Consider the following 19,149-nt stretch of genomic DNA (forward strand, 5'->3'; position numbering starts at 1 on the left):
TCTGTCCAAGAAACAGCTGCCTGATCTCTTGCATTTGTGGAATCATTTTTTAGATCAGAAAGACATTTTGGGATTATTTTATTTCAGTGGGTAATGCAGTTTTGGTAACACAGCAACTTTTTGCAAATTCATGTTTGCTTCATTGAATCCTTCTCACAGGCTGGAGGGGGAATTTAGAAACTTCATTTTGACATTGAATTTGTTACTTGAATCTAAATGTTTCATTTCGCGATTTTCAAACAAAATATTTTGATCTTTCCATTGCAAATTTAGTTTGGTTCAAAATTACCTTCCATTTCATTTTGAAAGGTGTGCTCAAAGCCCAGCTATCACCCTTACAAAGGAACAAAAAATGTTTTGATTAAACTAAGATTTTTTTTTCCTTTACTTTCGGCTTTAAAATAACCGTCAAAAACAACACAGAAAAGAGGTGTTACTGCTAGTGAACCAAAAATTCAATTACCTGAAAGGCTGTTATTCTCATTTCAGTATAAGGTCTTGACCACAGAGGGAGGCTAGTGTGCAGCACACTGCAGTACACACAACCCACCCTTTTGCATAACTCCCCCAGTGGATGCTCTCCATTGAGGACAACATAAGTTAGACCATTAGAAGATAAGCTGCCCCAGTCAAAGGCAGAATGAGGCTGGGATGCAACCCATTTGAATGTCCCACCAGGGTTGGGTGACCACATGACTACATTTTGACCCAGTTGTTAAAACATTGGTGATTCTACAAAGCAAGATATGTATATGTATAATAATCTGATTTTTGCTCAACACCCATCCCATGAGGCAGGCTGACTCAGGAAGACTGTGGAAATTTAATGTATGGTTTCACATGAGCTCCTCCTTGGCCACCTCTACCAAACCTTGACAGACACAGAATGTGGAGAAGGTTCAAACAAATACCCACATGCCAGGGCCTTGATCTGAGTTGGGCACGGACTTGCTCTGTTGCAGCAGGCTGAGAATAGCCTCACGGGAAGATGTCCCTGACTCAAAGGCTGCTGTCTTTGCCAGGGTAACTCTGTGCCAAAAGAACAATCCTAGACTTGCTGCTGGGGTCTGAGTAGCATCTTCTGCAACAGGAGAAATGTAATACTGAGCTGAGAAAATGTGGCTTTATAAATTTCTTAATCCATTTTATTGGCCAAGCAATTTCTTCTTGTGCCTGTAACCTTCCTGCCTCTGACTCATCTCGCGTTGTGCTCCACCTTGTCCATGGGATGAAACCTTACACCCGTCAGCTCCTGTCATCCAGAATGGAGTCTGACAGTGACTGTAAAATCTCCCTGGGGAAACTGAGTGCAAGCAGCTGCTGAAGCCACAAAAAATGGGACTGTATGGCGTATAGATCTGGCCTGCGCATTGTCAATATACAAATACACAAGTAATGCTCTTTTGTTGGCCTGGCTGGTGCACCACTACTGTGACTCTCTAGCACATCTCGGTTCTTAGGGGAGTGCAGGGAGGCAGTTGCAGAGCTCCCTGTGCAATATCCTACACAGATTCTGTTTTCTCAACAACAGCAGAATCTGCAGGACACCAGAGTAGAAGCTCTTTTCTGTGGCTGTTACATGGCTACATCGTCCCCATCTGGCTCAGATGTCAGCCAGCCGCAAGGGATCAGCCCTCTTGCTACTGTGATAAAAGTGTGATCTTCTGTTTTTTTTTCCAGTAGCTTGATCTGCCTTATCCAGGGAAATCATTGCAAGTGCACTGTGCCAAGTCCTGATCCCACTGAAGTCAGTGACACTGCTCCAGTTGACCTCAGTGGGACCATGATTTAAGTAGAACCATGTAATTTCCATAGGCTTCTTGCACAGTTTATGTAGCATATGTGCTCTCTCTCTCTGCACGCTTATTTGACTTTCACACTCTTGATGGAAATGTGTCTTTATAAATTTACAAATAGCGCAGCAGCTGTGTGTTTATATAACCTCATTTGAGGGCCACATGTATTCTCACCCTTGTGCTATTAATATTTATACTGTCACAATCACATACACACAAATACCTCACACAAATACACATGCATGCTGTGGAACAATAAGGAAAATAGATTAAAAACACTTCTGAGTCAGTGATGCCTTAAAAATAAATAAATAAAACTGAAAGGCACGTCTAGGTTCCTGAAAGATATTATGAAGGAACTTTTCTCTAGATTTTGGTGACTTTGTGCAAACTGCTGTGCCTTTGCACCCTTAGCTTCTACACAGCAACATCTCTCCCTGATTTGAGGTGACCAGGTTGCAAAAAGTTTTGCAGAGCAAGCCAGATACTCCAGCCAGTCAGCAGACGGGCAGTTTATATGGCATCCAGGACTCCAGGCACTGCAGGCTATTGAGGACAGGGCAAGTGACTCCCCCACCAGTATAAGGCACATTGTTCAGAAGGCCACAATGAAGCTGGTTAACAGCTCTTGGCAGAGATTATTTTTTTAGTAAAAATGCAGAATTAAGCAGATTTAGTCAATCTGCAAATTACTCCTTGCTTCAAATGCAAACAGGAAAAACCTGCCAAACATACAGCCAAGATGTTTTATTTTGACAATTTCAGATGAAACATTTTGATTTTCTCATGTGAAAAAAAAAAATAGCATTCTTGATTTTGCCTCCATTTAATTTTCTCTACTCCAAAGTACCAAAACTATTTGTCCCATCCTAAGTATTGATTACTTCTTTAGATCCCTGCTTTGTTAGAGAAAAAGGTTTAAATGATCATTTATGGGTGGTCAAGTGGAATTTCTTTTCTTCCCCACCCTCCACACAGATTTTCCAGCTCAGTCAATGAACCAGCTCTCTGTAGGAAGCCTAATCCAGACTTTATTTTTAAGGTCCTAGGACCAAACAGCAAAAACATGAAGGTATGAGTAGGATGGACTTTGTTCACTCATTTCCACTGTGTGCACACGAGGCAGAGAGCAAGCAGCCTTGCTAAGTCTCCTCCTTCCCTTTTACAAGGAAACTTCACTGGGAGACCACATGGCCGTTCTGATGCCAGCAAGTTCCCTGCAGATGGAGAGAGCAAATAAAAATGTGCATATTTACATTATACATGCAGATTAGATAGTGTGCATTCCTCACAGCTTGTCCCTGAAACACCCTCCAAAACGAGCGTGGGGGAGAATGCAAAGAAGTTGCATCCAACTCTGTTCTCTCATTGTCTCCCTCCCACACTCTTGCTCTCAAACATGTGCCCCTGGACAATTAACCCTTTACAATTCCCTGCATCACGGACAAAACTGTCAGTGCCTGGCAACCTCTACTTTAGAGCAAAAGTGGAAATAGTTTCTCTTAAAATATTGCTAAATTCAGCCAGCAGAAATATCTGCAAGAGGGCAGTGGTAATGATGAGGGAATTAATTACTGTGTTACCTAAACTTTGCATTATCTGACAAAAGAAGAGAGTGGTTGTGTGGGTTCATATAAGGGGTTACCCTGGAACAGAGACAGAGCACTGAAATGGGGAGCTGAAACCCTTTTGTATTTACCCTCCTGAGTGCCAGTGGCTGCTCATGTCCCTTCCCATGGAAGTCCTGCTGTGAGCTCAGTGCAGGGAGAAGTGGGTTACTGGGGGGAGCAAGCCAGCGATGGGACACCCAATGTCTGCTCCTGGGGAAGGTCAGATGGAGCTGCTTTGAAAGCAGGAGTGCAGGAAGAAGAGCAGTATCACCACACCTCTCCCCATACTGTGCTGGATGACTTTCAGACCCCAAAGCTTTTGCCTTCTGCTGGGCCAGATCCTGGATACCCGCCCATGGACGGGGCTGCTCAACCCCATTTGCAGTGGAATTGCCAAGTGAAACCATCAACTTGATCCATGTCTCCCTTTCTTAAAACTCTTGGAGTTTGGCCTTCTCCATAGCTAGGCCCCTGCACCTGCTGCAGTAGCCTACAAGGAAGAGGGCTGGGATTATCCTTCACTGCCAGAGCCAGGGCAGCAAGAGCCTCTGGGAAACCAGAGATCATCGCTTGGGCTATGAGGAATCACGCTGTTAGGCATACATGCCCCTGCATTCATCTGTATCTCCTCTCTCACACTGCAGCACTCATGTTTGCCCTTCCAAATGAGGTTCCTCAGGGCATTTATTCTCCAGCGAGTAACACGCTCGCTCACACATGCTCCCCTCGCCCCCCCACGCAGCCCGGCATTGCAGCTCTCCTGGTAAGTTATGCCCCGTTTCTCTCCAGGAAATCCTTGCCGGGCTCTGCCAGCTGCCACCTCGCTGACAGATGTTCTGCTCAGGCACACTCTATCATTTTTACATAGTGGCAGCCTGGTTAAATATTTCACGGCTCGCCCCGAACTTTTAGTGCTCCCGGTCAGGGGGAACAGTGCAGCCAGGTCCAGCAGGGGTCACGCATGACTTTGGGGCACTGACCTCTGATCTCCTCGAGGTCTTCCTAGCAGGTTGGTCACAACACCGTGCTTGGGAAGAAGCTTTCCTTTGAAATAAGGTCGACTCCAGCCTTTTGAGATACAAGGAAAACTTGCCTGCATAGTACCAGCTGCAGTAAAAATCTTGGCTGAATATAAGACATGGAGGAATGAGAGATTCATGGCGTCTTCTAGGCAGAAGAATAAATTAGACTTTTTGATATATTTTTAAAGATGCAGTTTGGCAATTTATATCCATGAAATGTAAACGCCTCTGACTTTTGCCATATAGAGAAATCAACAGAAAAGCATTCGGTTATTAAGTACTGAAGGGTGGGATAGGTGAGGTGCATGGCAAAAAAATGAGTGCTTGATTCTGGCTGGAGCACAAAGGGATGGGAGATTTCTTGGGGTACTGCAGGTTTTAGGGATTATGAAAAGTGACTCTTCAGGTGTTGTGGTGTAAGAAGCCATCTCAACTCCTTCTTACAGGTTTTATAATGTTCTTATTGCTGTGATAGCAATGGTATCAGAGTAAATGAAATATGACTTAAAATCATAATATAACTAAAACAATTTCCTTGTTTCATGTTGCACATTTACAGTCTCTTCTTCAAAGAGACTTCTTGTCTTGCACATAACTATTTTATTTTGTTCTAAATTGGCTCTCACACTACTTTCACCAGCATTATAGCTGGGTGCTTCCAGTATTACACCAAGGAACGTGACTAACATCTCTTACAGGCTGTTTGTGACAGTTCTTTCTCAGGAAAGATATTACGGGCTGGACCAAAGTAGCTGCTTCTGACACTGATTAGCTCATGTGGCTGTGTGAGATTAAAACCATAGTTTAAAAAAAAGGGAAAAAACATCCTGTTTAAGGTCCCAAGTCAACCCCTAAACATATGTGCAGACTTAAAATTAGGAAATTGCTTTTGCATTTTTAAAGAACATCCAGCCCTCATTCACTTCGCATATATAATATTGCCCATTCAGGGCCTCAGAGCCCTGTTTACATTAGTGTTTCATCAAATTTATTTTCAAGCATCATAATTCTTTGGTTGGTCAATCTCAACCCTGTTGTGCTCTTTTAAGATGTGGTGGACCAATTCCCAGAATGGCGAGCACAGAGTAAAACAATCAATCAGCCCACTGCTGTCCTGGAGCATATGAAAATGTAATGATGACCCCGGATTTTACTGCAGAGAGGGAACACCCGAAGCACTGCATGAATGAGATTGACAGATCACCACATTTATAGCATCTTAAATGCAGATCTGGAGTAATTTTGTTTAAAATTGGAAGAAAATAGTAAAGTCAATGTGGCACAAAGTAGCACGCAAGTGTTGTGAATAAAAGCTTCAAAGGGTACTAAAGTGCCATTGATTACCTTTGAGAGGATCTTTAAGATCTCAAGTCCAAGATAAAGAATTTACACATACACTGTAATGTTAAACCATCATCTCTATATTTCCAGTAATCACTTCTTCTGCAGTAGATGAATCCAGGCATTAGCATCCTGTCAGGATTTTCTAACTAAAGGTACACAAGGAAATCACAAGAATTTAGATTCCAGTTAAGTTCAACAGTATCATGCCCTTTAAAAAGCCTCCAGTGGTCACTTCTGCTCTGTCAGCTAAGGTATTAAGAGAGATTAGTATGCCTGTTCTTAATGATGGCTTAATATCTTGCATATCTGGAAAACCAAGCAGAATTCAAAGGTGGCAATAAGATGCCTCATCACCTTTCTCTATATTTTTATCGTGCCTCATACCATCGCTTGTTTTATAGAAACAGAATCTAATAAACTAAGATCATATACTTTTGGGGAGAGGAGAGGAGGAGAAAATTACACGTTTGGTTGATAATGATAACAAGATTGCCGTATGAAGCATTTGAATAGATACTGACTGTCATTTTGAGGAGGAATTTAGAACAAAGCAGGATAAGCGTGGCATGGGTGAAGTGGATTTAAAGCTGACAGTGCAAAACAGAGAAGGGAACGAAAAGGGAAATCATTCAGAGTGTTTCCTTGTGTGGCCTCCAAGGACCCCTAGCTCTCGTGGAAAGCAGTGACCTCTAGAAATACACGGGTGATTTCAGTGTGGAAGATGCATTCCCTTTCCTCTAAGGCAATGGGTCGAAGAAAAAGAGAAGGAAGAGGAGGAAGAAAGAGCATATTTATATGGGCAGGTATCCATGGCAGAATACTGCATCATGTACTGGTCTTCACAGTTCAAGAAAGCTGTTGGGAAATCAAAGGTGCTTCAGAAAAACAAACAAAAAAAGAAACAAACAAACAAAAAAAAAAAACAGTAATTGCTCCTAAGATAGGAAATATCACCTTTGACTCTGAGACCTCCACCTAGGTATCTTACCAAAGACAAGCTGATGGGCTGACTTGGTCACAGTCTGGAAACTCTTTCTTGGGGAATGCATATATGGCAATAAGTTTCTCAGCCTGGCAGACAAAAGCAGAAAATTACAGTGCAAATTACAAATTAAGGACTGGACTGACTGATTTGCCTTAGGATGTGCACAAATTTTACAGTGAGAGTGATTAAGTCCTGGAGCCATTTTGTAAAGACTGTAGTGGATTCACAGTCACTTGTGGTTATTACATCAAGATCTGATGAACTTTTACAATATTTTTTATTTGGGAGAATTGATTCATGGCAATTTGTGTAATGCAGAGGCCAAACTGAATGGTCAGACTGGTATCTTCTGGCTTTGTGGCCTGAGAACTTGAGGAAAGGGATTTCTCTGACACACTCCAAGGAGGGAATGATACTTCTTTTACAGGAGAGGATGGAGACCCTGAAAGACTGAATGCCTTGCCCAGTGGAGTCCATCACTGCTTCTTTCACCCTTCTTCATTACTACCTTTTTTGTTGTTTCAACCCTTGAGCAATTTTTCTCATTTGTTTTTGATGTTTTGGGCTTGTTTTAAGCCCACTGAGTGATGATGTTCCCTGCTTTGCTTTTCAGGGAGGTGGATTACAAGGAAATGACAGCAAGACATGTTCTGGGAGCACAGTCCTCTGCGTACAAGACACCTGTGAGCATGCGTAGGAGCAGACCACCGTCTGAAAATGAAGCCAGGGAACAGACTGTGTATGCAGAGACCTCCCAACAGGACAGCCTGGAAATGTCAGAGCTCCTTTCCGTTGCAGCCTGTTCTCGGGGAGTGCAGGAAGAAGCTCCGTCAGGCCCCGGGCTGCTGTAAGGAGGGTGCTGTCATGCAGGAAATCTTGGCAGAAGCCTTCCTTCACTGAACCCTCTCCCGGCACCACACAACCAGCCCAGCCAAGTGAGTGACAGCCACTAACAGGCCATCTCCAGCCTGGCCCAGGTCCGACTCGCTGTGTGAGCCAATGCTCGCTGTCAATGTGCTGCATTACCTAGGCAGAGCCAGACAGGTGGCGTTGGCAAGAAACCAAGGAAGAAAAACACTTCATTCCCAGGGAGCAATCTTCCATCTGAGATGGCACGTGATGCAAGGTGCAGCGTGTGTTGGCCGTGAGATGAGATGTGCCTTATAACAGTTTCCAAAGTTTTGGAACTAGCTCAGACTTGAAATCCAGACAAATTTTGTTAACTTGTTCTGTTTTGTCTGAGTAGCACTATTTTTTTTCTGTGTGTGTCTTTCGGCTTCATCTCCTGTTGGGAGTGCTGAAATTCCGTCACAAAAGCTGCATCATCATCACTTGGCTTTTTATTATAGTTTTTTCAGCACTACATGACTGCTACTGCATCTCCAGCCATGCTGGAAATGGGAAGAAACAACCAACAGCTCTTTAGATAATGCAAAAAGACCATGCCTTCCTGCTAGCAGCCAGCTGTGCCTGCATTTCCCCTCTCCTCCAGCAAGATACTGCTGCTGCTGCAAGGCTAGAGATTAACTGGAGGTCCCCTTTAACTTCAGGAAGACTGCAATGAGAGATATTTTTCAGAGTGAACGAGGGAGAGAGCTCCCTTGAGGGGTCCCTAATACCCCTCCGTGCATTTACCAGTCCTCAGTAATCTCTCCTCTGCAGGCCTGTCCTACCCAACCCTGCTTAGCTGGTAATTGCCGAAGGAATCAAAACACAAGGTATGGCAGCTGCAGGCATCCAGTGGAAAAAAAAAAATCCCCACATGCACATGCACAAGTGTAAAAGAGAGACAGAAGGAGAGAAAGCACATTAAAGGAAAGACAACATTTGCAGCAGGCTGGTGTGTCCTTGACCGAAGGAGACATCAAAGACAGCTTCAGTGATTTACTCTTTGACAGGCTGGCATCTCTGTGATTCACGGAGCTAATCAATTAGGCGATACATTCCCCCTCCCCACCGCCCCTTTATTTTTAACAGCTTCTTGCCAAGAGTGGAAATGCTCCAGAACTGAATGGGGACCAGCGTCCTGACCATGCTGCAGGAGCTGACAGGCACCAGCCCAGCAGGTCTGAAAGGGGATCAGGACACTGCCAAAGGGGATTTGCCACGTGGGCCAGGAGCAGTTTAGCCCCCTTCGGAAGTGGATGCCACATTTTCCTGGGTCATATGACACAGCTGATGTTGCAGAGTTCCATAGCCCCTCCATTTAGTTGGATATATGTCCGTCCCTGCCTCCCCAGTTCTGTGCCATGTGAAGGCTTTAAAAGCCTTCCAGCACTTGAGTCCTTCAGCCATGTGCAAACAGAGCCTTGCCCTTCAGATTTCTCAGATTGTTGGCTGTCCTATTGCAAAAAGAGAGACACAGTCACAGCAGAGCTCTTCTTAGTGAGGAACAAGTCCTGGGAGGCGCAGAGGCTGGGAAATGCACCACAAGAGTCTTGTGGGACTGAGCACTGCAGCTGGCCAAGTACTGCAGAAAGCAGCCTGCATTTAATGCTTGTGTTTCCTGTCCTAACGAGGAGCTGCAGAAATCTGGCCACAATATGGTACAGTCAGGGAGATGGGAGCAGTTGTTGGGGTTCAGGGAATAAACCCCCACACACATGGGATGTTCTGAAGCCCACGGTCATCCCAAGATGGAAACCTTTTCAGGGACACACATGGGGACAAAACCACTGAGTCACAGCCAGAATGTGAACGAGCGAGTGAGTGGTGGGATGCTGAGCCAGCCATATCAGCACTTGCAGTGTTTAAAATTTCATTGAAGATAATATCAGAAATCTCTATCCTTTGTGCCTGCACATCTTTTCTTCTGAACATGGCCACTGTAGTGCATCCCACATGAATATGCAGCAGGAATGAGTCTGAGCAGTCACAAATCACAAAGAGAGAGCAATGGATGTAAATCCAGGTTCAGGAAAAAGGCCCAGTTACTCCTGAAAAAATGGGGATTTTTCCCTACTTGTCTCAAGAGCCATGACCTGTACTGGTACTTGATGGAAACTATTTCAGGGTAAGTCTTGATGAATTTTTCACTATTAATCTTTCTAGAAGAAGCAGGATGCTAACAAGGAAGAGAGGACAGTATTGTGCACTGGAGAGCAACATCTGATGGAGATTTGTAGGAGAATTTGGGAGTTCACACAAGTGTTAGTCCTGCTTTTTAACATCACGAGCCATAACAGTTGCATGGTGAAGACATTCTCTCTCCTCTGGGTTCACACTGAAGATTCCTCTTATGTCTCACTTTGTCACATTGGGAACAGAGGATGCAGGCAAAAACCTGACAGTCTTACCCCGTGCTCCCCCCTCATAGCACAGACTGCCCCAAGGATGTTGGGGCACACCAGCTGAGCCCTTGCTCCTGCCTCCCTAGAAGAGTCCCCTGTGAAAACAGAGACATTGTTGAATATTCTCTGATTTGCTCTGGATGAAATCTCTCATCAGATCCCGCTGCTCTTCATGGCAAAATACCCGCAGGCAACAGAGTCCAATTTTTACCCGTTCAGCTTCAGGCATAAATTTGCTGTTTTCAAAGTGGAAACAGGATCAGATGGCAGAGAGAAGGGAAAAAAAAAAAAAAAAAAAAAAAAAAAGTCCTTCACCAGCTGTGAAAACTGCCCTTTTAATTTTCATGAAAAGATAGAAAGAAATGTTCTGCTGGTTGTTTCATCCCTCATTGGTGTAATCGACAGAGAGCATTTCCTCTCACTCATCAACTCTAAGGTGTCATTAACTGCTGGATCCGTTTTTAGCTTTCCTCCTTTTCCCTCGGTGAATTACCTCCTTCGAGATATCACCTCTTAAATTCACGTTCAATTTTGGGGGGCAAGTTTTATCTGTTCTGCCTGTGAGAGGAAAATGGTTTGTTCCTCTTGTCCTACCCAGCTTTCTCCGTTGTGGTAAATCCTCTACCTGTTCCTGTTACTCCACTTTGAGGTCTCCCTTCAGATGTTAGTCGTTCTGTTTTACATCTAAACCATACCTCATTAAAACTGTGCATCAGTCCAGATTTCTGCTCATTACAACAGGCAGAAAGCTCAGCTTATGGGAATGCAGTTATAATGAGGGCAAAGAGTATGGCTCAAAAACAACTTCTAATAGCTCATTAGCAAAAAAAAAAAAAAAAAAGACTAGTCAGACACCGCTGTACTTTCCTCGTTCCTTCTAAAGATCTGAAAGCCATCCCCTTCTCAGCCCATGGAGGTTAGCAACGTTTAGTCTTCAAAATCAAGGCGAAGCTGTCTTCTGTGCTGAGGACTGTCTCACAGCCTTAGAACTGTCCTGGACTCCCATGTCCTGTGATAATATCTGCAGATTTCCTGAGTCACTTAACGTGGTTGCTCGGTGCTCGTTTGTCACCTCCTCTACACCTGCTACATCTGGGAAGCAGCGAGGGGAGCCAGCACCGCACACTGGCAGCCCAGCTGCTGATGCTCCCTGCTCCCCTGTCCCGGATGGATCCCGTCCTGCCTGATGCTGTCTCCCTGATATCCTGCTTTTTCTCACTCCTGGTTGTTGGTTTGGGATGTCAGCCTGACCCAGATTTGGAGTCCAGGTAAAATTCCAAATATTTGCCTGAGTCCTGCCAGTGGGATTCTAGTCCGGGCTGGTGATGTATGACACACAGAGAGTTTTGCTTTGTGTCTGTGTGAAAAGAGAGAAATAGAGAGAAGCCATCAGGCTGGCAAATAAGTTTTAAGCGTCCACATTGACTCTGGTCTTCTTCCCCACCTGGGTAACATGCAGCAAAAGCAGCTATAGACCTAGAAATATTATAAAGAGCTGCTCGTTCTCTAATCCATAGAGGAGCTAATGTCATTGCCTAGGCTTTACTCTGCCCTTGCTCAAGCAAGGCGAGTAAACACTGTGTAAAAACTGTAAAAACGGAGCAGAGACCTTAGGATTTATGCACTCGTTACCTTGCAAGACCATCTCTCAGGATGAAGCAATTTGCACGGTGAAATATCAGTGCACTAAAAAGCTTAGGAGGAGCTTCATCGAGCTGGCAGCCCTGCCTATCAGAGAAAAAGACTTCATCAGTGGTGGTATTTAATGCTCAACTTTTGTCTCCATTCAGCGCAGGCTGAAAACGTAACATTTTGACAGTCTCACGAGATCCTGTCTCTTTTTAAAGGAGAGCTGACACAGAGGAGGACTTCTGAATGGGTGATGTCTGGCCTTCAAAGGACTGAAGAGCGATTATGCCACAACTAGGCAGTGCCCCAGCCTTGGGGACAGCATGGCTGTCTTCATCTAGCAGGCATGAATCCCGTGCTGCAGCTGCAGGGCCATGAGGGAGCTGCTTGCTTCGGCACCCTTCTCGTGGCTGAATGTGCTGCCCAGCTCGAGATAAGCAGGTATCAGCACCCCTGGAGGAATATGCTCCTCGGTCAGAAGGAGGAACACGACTATATTTGAAAGCACTTTATTTTTAGCTCATCATTCATAATTTTGCTTGTGTACGTCACGGTGACTCACGCTTTGTTCCTCCTTACTCGACCGTGTGCCTGCAGAGACAACAACGTGATTGCTTGTTTAATGCACGGTCTCTCTGTTTGAGAGCTTGTTGTTTCAGCGAGGTCTGGGAGCAGCAAGGGCTTCTTCTCAGCCAAACACTTTCATGCTGTGAGAGTTTGTAGAAGTGTCTTCTTTCTTTCTTTTTTTTTTTTTTTCATAAGAAATGTGGTTTTAGTAAAATGCAGATGTGGTAAATGCATATGCTCTGGTCACATATGTCTGAAAAAAAAAGGCCTCCAAACAGAAAAGGAGATCTTAACACAGTGCAGAAGACACCATCCTGTGCACCAAATCCTGTTCATCACATCACTGCCAACCCCCTAGCAGATGTTCAGTCCAGACGATTCCCCAGAACATCTGTGCCATATCCTCTACCTGCTGCAAACCACAAAACACCTCCCTGCAAGACCTCCTAATAAACTGCAGACCCTGTGAAGAAAACACAAAACCTTCGAAATGATAGCGTATTGCAGAGAAAAATGGGAGAGATCAAAGGCAAAGAAAGGAGCAAAGAGTTCCTAATGGTTGCCTCGTGCTTTCTCCATGCACTGGTACTGACTTTTCCTAATGTAAAGCCATGGCAGTGGGCTAAAAACAACCCCTTTTTGTTACCCAGGAGCTCACGGCTCACCTAAGCCTTCTTCAATCCCTCCAGTGAGCCATTAGAGCACCAACTGTTGTGAGGTTGTTTTAGCAACAGTTTGAAAAGTGATTTTTTATGAGCTGTTTATTACCTTCTCAGATTTATTATGTTCCATTCAGACCGATTATGTGGAAAAAAAAAAAAACTCTAACAAAACATGACCTAAAAAAAAAAAAAGGTTTCTAAAGAAAATATGGACCAGCGTTATTTTTCCTTTCTTCCTTCCCCTGCTCCCCCCCAAACTTTTGGAATAAATGTCAGAATTAATTTAAGTCAACATTGCCAGAAGCAATCATTCATCTTGAATATTTCAAACTTGGAGTAACTAAATGAAAGTTCCTGAGAATGAATGTAGTTGCAGGAGGAGATTTGTGAATCTGCTTGTGAATCTAAGCCGTTTTTCTGCTTCTTCCTATCTCAGAAATCTGAGATCAGTGTCTCTGGTTGGGCATGTAAAAGAGGACATACCTTGTGGAGCAAAACATTTTCAAACTTTTAAAGATTTTCCAGGAGTGATGGTGCTGATGGGGACCTCTCCACTGTCCAAACCCACATCACTGCCACATGTTGCACCAAGCAGAGCCTGTGGGAAGGATTTCCTCTCCAAGGATACAGGGCTGTGCAAATTAATGTTACACCAGGCTGGTCAGAAGCATCAAGGCTAGATGGGAAAGGGGAGTTCTTCTTCTGCCAACAGTACTAATCTCTGTGCTTGCACTTTGGATAAAAGATGGCCTGTTGACAAATTAATTTTTTTTCCTATTTACCCTGTATTTTCCTTTAACAGTCCCAGCTGGAGATCAAAGTCAAATTTTCAGTTGACTTCCAATTTGTGCTGTGCTTTGGAAGTGATTTTTTGGGGAAGTACGTGTGCAAAGCAGGTAGCCAGTCCCTGACATGGCTGCATCAATCCTGCACCCCTCGGTCCATCCTCGGCAACGAGGGAAGTATCCCCTCCACTCGGTGCCAGTGGGAGCCCTGCTGCTGACTGCAAAAAAGGCTCTGGGAATTGCAAGACCAGGCCCTGGGAAATCCAGCGAGACTGAAAGCTGGCCACCTGGCTGAATGTTTTAGCTTTCCCCTGACAGTTAATGAGATTAAAGCCCAGGAGGATTCCCTGGCAATTACAGCGGATGATGGGAATTTGGCTCCCGCGCAGTGATGAGCAGGGCTCACACGAGCGGCATCCTGCAGGGAGGGGGTGGCAAGTCTTCGTGGGAGAAAATGTGCGCCCTGTCTGTGTGGGGCACCAACGTGTCCCTGGCACATCACTGCTGGTTGCTTTTTATGCTTCTTTTCTGGGCTGTCCGTTGAGTGAAAAGGCTGCAGAGAACAAGCTCTCCTTCAGCCCTTAAAATGGTTTCTCTCGGGTTGAGCTGTGGCATCAGGATAGAAATAAAGATCTCCAGTCTCCACAGTAATTAATACCCATCCATCAGCTTTAAGAATCACCTGTGTATAATAAATGCAAGAAGTTAAACATCTTGCTGCTGAGCCTCTGCTAGTTGTCATCTAGGCAAGACAATTTATGGCACCTTTCCCGAGCATCCTGTCAAGGGCTCATTCGTGTAGCTCCTCCAAAGGCCATACGCAGCCTTGAGAATATAAGAATTCAGAGATTTGCCCTCCTGCCTTGTTACCCTGCGTGATCATTTCTGATAAGTGTTCTTGTTTAATCATTTCCCTGAGTAGAGCCCAGGGTTCTCTTGTGTTTGTCTGTGTCATATTAATAAAGGTCCATTTGGGAGGATGCTGGGGGTGGAAATGATTTGACCGAGGTTAAGTAACAATTGTACAAAATTGTTTTGACATTATGTTAATGTCTGCTTGTGTATTATCCCCAATTTAAAGTTAATCACCAAAATTACCGTTGCAGTTCCCAAAATCTAATGAAATAAGATTTGTTGAGGTGTGAATAATACAGAAATTGAGAAGCACGCAGTCACTATAAAAAAAAAGGAAAAAAAAATTAACTGCTAGCTTTAACTCTCTGAGTGCTCATATAAACTGAGGTGTATTCACAATAAATCAGACCTTTACCACTTGAAATTGTGCTGGTGACGGAGTGGGGTCTCGGCAAAGTGTCCTGCTCACGTGCCTGGATGTGTGCACAGAGCCTGGCGCAGCAGGGTCCCACTCCGTGTCTCAGCTCAGGGGCATGGCCAGACTTTTCATGTTAATAAATATGAATTGGTGCTTTAACGGTCAATGGGTTCAATCATGGCTTGGCTGTGCTAGGATGAACATAGCTGATCTGGGAAGATAAAGACAGACCACTGCTATCATGAAAAAGCATTAAAAAAAAAGAAAGTCATTATCATAAATTCAAATAAAAATGTTATAGGTAAATGGTAGCTACAGGAACTGAAAAAGATGGAGGAGTCTGTTTGCTTCTCCTGTTACGTCTGAACGAGTATGGGCAAAAAGGAGGAGGAAGAATGAGGAAGCATCAATGCTGCACTGACATGAGAGCATGGTCCACAGCCCACTCTTAGCTGAATTTCAAAAATTAGCTAACTCCTTTCCTACACAGAAGCTTGATGCAGGAATAATTTAAAGCAAAGGATGTCACAGTATATGAAATTGCAAAGAGGATTTTAATATATGTCTCTGTAGAAACTGGAAAATGAAAAATAACTCTGCTTTTGAACCAGTGCTTTAACCACAGGAAGAAAAAATACAGTAATTAGGTTTGGGGAAGGGTGTCCAAGCAGCACACCTACAGGCTGCCTGCTCTTAGATATTTGAGTAGGGTATAATGGGAAGGGTGGGAGAGCAGCTAGGCTGTGGGCTCAGCTGAGGGGAAATGAAGCTGGAGACAGTGCTACCATCAAGGCTGGGTGGTTTAGGGTGAGCCTGCAGGGAGAATAATGCTCTCTGCTTCATCTGTACCATTTTGGACCCTGTAAGCATGTGCAGAAGGAAAAAAACAAGCAATGTGTGGCTGTGGCAATGGTGCACAAAGCAAAACACACGGATCCAGCTGCACAAAGAGAAGAGAAAAAAGTGTGAAAAGAGCCCAAGAAAGGATGGAGGAGAAATCAAGCTCAGACAATTGCAGCAGCTTCCCTTCAGAGTTGCTCCAGGCATAACTAAAAGTTGCAATGAATTACCGGCCTAGTAGCATATTCTTATGTCCAGAATGAAGTAGAAGAAAGACAAAAATGATGCAAGGTGCTTATAAAATCCATTCTAAAAGCAGGTGTATATCACTTCACACTCCAAACTGGCTAACTTACTGGGTGAGGCAGCAAGAATCACATTTTTGATAGAAAATTCCAATTTTCACATGCAAAAGAAAACAGTCTGCATTTTCGTCTAGTTTTCTTGAGACTGTGTGTACAAAGATAGAGTCAGTGACAACCTGACCTGTCCCAGCACAGTAATTGCAGCCAGTTTTGTGGATAACAAGTACAATTTCAAGTGCGGAAACAAGCTTGAGAAAGGCTGAAAACCTGATCCTCCATATGCCTCAAAAAGCTACAGAATAGCTGCATTGTTGGCTTTAATAAATTCCCCATGGATATTTCAGATCCTCTGTAAAGTGTTTTCACAAAATCCTGTCTCCAACTTCTTCACCTACCAATCTTTCTAAAATGACCCTTGGCCTTCCAGCCGCTTTGGTGTTGGGACTTTTTCTGTGACGTCCAAATGGGGACATTTTGATTCACAGAGGTGAAAATTAAAGATGCTTTTCTCCTTCAATTTTTCCTGATTTTGTACAGTATGGTGGAGCCAAATATCAATCAGGACAAAATCAATAGCAGAAATATGAGAAAACGCCCCAGGCAGAGTGTACTTCACGTGTGGCCTCTGTAGATGTATTTCAAAAGGAAAACTAATATACTGAATTATTCCATGAGTTAATGGAGTTGAGAATATGCCCATTGCTCCAATGGTTCGAAAGGAGGTAAATTTTAGAAATGTTGGCAAAACCAGGATCATTCCACCCTGAACTTTCAAGTTGAGGTTCAAAAATCTGTGGGCTTCTGAGAGTTTGTGTAAAGTTTCTTGCCTCAGTAGTACTATGAGGAAATTGAGATCGAGAATGTGTCTTCTTCTGGTTAAAATGGCATTAATGCCAACCTGTGTGTGACAATGTCACCTTCTTGTAGATAGGAGAATAAGTATAAGCCCTTGCAGTAGGACAACCACCTATGGTCACATCAACCTGTCTGCAGCCAGTCTGGATCACGGAAGCCAAATAGGCCCAGGCTGGGTTAATACTGGGCTGGGAGTCCAAGAAGCAATTGCAGGTTCTGAAGGCAGAAGCTGGGATGTTGTGGCCACAAATGCAAAGCAAATATTAAACCACAGAACAACATAATAATTGGAAAACAGTAACAAGAACAAGAACAAGAACAAGAACAAGAACAAGAACAAGAACAAGAACAACAAAAAATCTCCTTTGGATCCCATTGCTCCTACTAATCTAGCAGTAGGCAAGGCTGAAAAGGAAAGAACCCCACAGTGATTAGTAGAGATTGTGTGTTAGCTAAGGGTCTGGGTGCAGCTCCATCAAAATAAAAACCAGAACTTTTTAGGAGACCTTCATCCAAACTTGGGCCACAAGCAGGCAGCAGGTGTAATCTAGAACATTTTTATTTAATCTCCCCTTTTTTTTCAGTGTCACACAGAACAACCCAAGTGTCCCAGAACAACCAAGTGTGTTTCATAAGCTGACAGTTACCTCCACTGGGCAGAGGTCTTCTGAACACAATTGCTAGTCTAGTTAAATCTTTCTACTATATGATAGCTCAGAGCAACTTCATTTTCTAATATGGTTTTGTTAACAGAGAGTTTTCCACAACCAAATCAAACTGCTCACTGGTTCTTAGCAAATGCTAATTAGACATGATTTAATACCTTGGGAACCCTTTGCCTTATCTTTGACATGACCATTTTGCTTTTAATTGGAGAAGGCTTTGTGGACGGACTGGTGCCAGCTCAGCCATATTTTTTCCTCTGATTATCAGCCTCAGCACAACCCTCTTTAACAAGCGCTCAAAGTTCATTGGTACTTTTGTTTTCTTGCAGAAGCTTCTGGGAGGTTACTAAGGAACTTAGCATGTTTGTAAGGCTATGTTATGATAGTATCTAACACACAAGGTTATACAATTCATTTAATTTATTTAATGTGCTTACAATGAAAGCCACAAGCTCCACCTTCTACCTACAGCTGATTGCCTGTAGTGGCTGTCAACAGCCAGGTACAGCATCTGTCTGCACAGTCCCAAACTTGCCATGGCTTCAGACATGGACAGACAGCCTGCTTCAGCTTTAGCTTTGCTCTGGCTGAGCAACCAGCCTTCAGGTTGTGTGGGTGAGTTTGGCTAGCCTCTCCCCACAGAAAACAAATCATCTGCAAACTGGAACTCAGGCCAGCCTTGCTGAATGGTTAGCAAAATGTTCGCTTAGCCTGAAGCTGGGATTTGTGTTGTCTGAGCCAACTTTCAAGAGAGGCAGCAACAGTTTCTAGTGTTGGGTGGATGCCAGGCGGGTTATGGAAGTTATGAGCAAGTGTTGAGGCCTGTTTCAGACCCAGATTTCAGGGATGCAGGCTTAGCAAAGCGAAGCAGGGGAACTTTCTCATGTAGACCCCTGAGAACTGAACCTGTAGTTTTCAGTGCTTTTTTCTCCCTCGGGATCTGGCTGTCAGCTGGGGCCTGTTTGCACATCACCCCAGGTTTGCAGATACATCCTAGACTTCTGAGACAGAAGTCATTTCATTTTAGTTCTTAATGGCGGTGCTTTAGAAACCACAAAGTTGCCTGAGAAACTCGTGCTCACAGGTCTCCTTAGCTGTCTCTCCAAGTTTCCTTCCAAGCTTTATGGCTTCTCCAGACACACTGGGCTACTTTACAAATGGTTTCCATCAGCAGCCAGCCTAAAAGCTGCCCGAACCACTGTCCAGTCCTCTGTTCTCAAGGATTAAATAGTGCATGAAAGCTCTGGCCTCTGGTGCATTTGCTCTGCAATGCCCTCTTGGGCTCTGTCTTGTTTTCTGCACCCTGTCGTGGGACATCCTTGAAGTTGATAATTTTCTGCCTGTAGGATAAGGGTCCTTCTGAGCCTGGAATAATAAGGCATTGAGAACTTTAAGACTATGGAAACACATGGGCTGAGGGAATTTACAGGTTCAGGCCATGCACAGTAAGCCAGAGACTTTATGGCCGAGACTGGCAAGTTGGATGGGAGAAGGCAGTCTTACGGTAAGTCCTGCTTTGTC

The 19,149-nt window shown here is 44.1% G+C and overlaps 1 protein-coding gene across 2 annotated transcripts in view; it reads left to right on the forward strand.

Moving 5' to 3' along the window:
* Window positions 1-15,164, forward strand: part of AGBL1 (AGBL carboxypeptidase 1) — a 440,078-nt gene extending 424,914 nt beyond the window's left edge. For both annotated transcript variants that reach the window (XR_010834249.1, XR_007166158.2), the window contains one exon: window positions 7,371-15,164. The gene's annotated coding sequence lies outside the window, so the exon portion shown is untranslated. The remainder of the gene's footprint in view (window positions 1-7,370) is intronic.
* The last annotated feature ends 3,985 nt before the right edge of the window (window positions 15,165-19,149 follow it).

This window comes from Anser cygnoides, chromosome 11 (genome assembly GCF_040182565.1).
Source record: "Anser cygnoides isolate HZ-2024a breed goose chromosome 11, Taihu_goose_T2T_genome, whole genome shotgun sequence".
Lineage (NCBI taxonomy): Eukaryota > Metazoa > Chordata > Aves > Anseriformes > Anatidae > Anser > Anser cygnoides.